The 1,357-nt window shown below is 37.7% G+C and overlaps 1 non-coding gene across 1 annotated transcript; it reads right to left on the reverse strand.

Annotated features, from left to right (window-relative positions):
* Positions 1–511: 511 nt before the first annotated feature.
* Positions 512–619, reverse strand: LOC139183712 (U6 spliceosomal RNA). Its single transcript, XR_011567338.1, has one exon. It is a non-coding gene; the product is annotated as a U6 spliceosomal RNA (small nuclear RNA).
* Positions 620–1,357: the final 738 nt, after the last annotated feature.

The raw sequence follows: 1,357 nt of genomic DNA on the forward strand, positions 1-1,357 counted from the left end.
GCAGTGGGTTCTTATTAGTTTTCTATTTTATATACTGTTGTCGTTCCTCAATCGCTAAGTCATGTCTGACTCTTTGTGACCCCATAACTGCAGCACACCAGGCTTCAGGTGGCCAAAGTATTGGACCTTCAGCTTTACCATCAATCCTTCCAGTGAATATTCAAGGTTTATTTGCTTTAGGATTTATTGGTTTGATTTCCTTGCTGTCCAAGGGACTCTTAAGAGTCTTCAGTACCACAGTTTAAAAAGCATCAATTCTTTGGCACTCAGCCTTCTTTATGGTCCAATTCTCACATCCATACATCACTACTGAAAAACCATAGCTTTCACTGTTATGGACCTTTGTTGGCAAAGTGATGTCTCTGCTTTTTAATATGCTGTCTAGCTTTTCTTCCAAGGAGCAAGCGTCTTTTAATTTTATATGTGTATATGTCAGTCCCAATCTCCAATCTCCCAATTTATCCCTCCCTGCTCATCCCATCCCCTGGTAATAACCGTAAGTTTGTTTCCTACATCCATGACTCTACTTCTGTTTTGTAAATAAATTCACTTAGCAAGGGCCATGCTTATCTTCTCTGTATTGTTCCAGTTTTAGTATATGTGCTGCTGAAGTAAACACCTTTGTTTTCTATTAGTATGTTCCTTATTTCTACCTGCATCCCAACTCTGGCTGGGGTATAGAAAAATCACAAGGGATGCTACAGAACCTCAGAGCCATTAGGATGGGGGCTTGTTACATTACATCCAGAGGGGTAATGTTGGGCACTGGATGGGCAGAGACTTCATGGGGAAAGTTGAATTTATACTGAGACTTAAAAAATGAGTAGCATTATGATATATAGTGATGGGTATTTTATTCAGAGAAAGTGAGAAATCTTGGGGCAGAGTCAAAAGATCCAATGAGAAGGAAGGTGTTGATAAGTCAGTTTAGAAATGTTTTGGGTCACAGTTTTAGATGGTAAAGTTCTAAACAGGAGATTAGTTCATCTTCAACTTGGTGATGGGATTGTAATGCTTATATAAGTAAAGACTAAATAATTTTTGAAGTGAGTTAGATAATCCACTAAGCAGAATGCTCAACTTTAACCCAGAACTATTTTAACACCAGAAGGACGTGGATGAGAGGGCATTGGTTGAATAAGTTTCTTTCACATTGTATTGAACAAAGAATAACTTTCAAAATCTCCTCTTCTCTTGTTATAGAAAACTGAATGATATTTATACCTTAATAGGTAGATGAGGAAAAACCTGGGTTATAAGTTTGATCTTTAGTTGGAGCAGATTATACTAGTCTCTTATTTCTCAGGATTTCAGGGCAAAAGGAGCAGAAAATAGCTGAAGGGATTGATGAGAAAAA

This window comes from Bos indicus, chromosome 6 (genome assembly GCF_029378745.1).
Source record: "Bos indicus isolate NIAB-ARS_2022 breed Sahiwal x Tharparkar chromosome 6, NIAB-ARS_B.indTharparkar_mat_pri_1.0, whole genome shotgun sequence".
Classification (NCBI taxonomy): Eukaryota; Metazoa; Chordata; class Mammalia; order Artiodactyla; family Bovidae; genus Bos; species Bos indicus.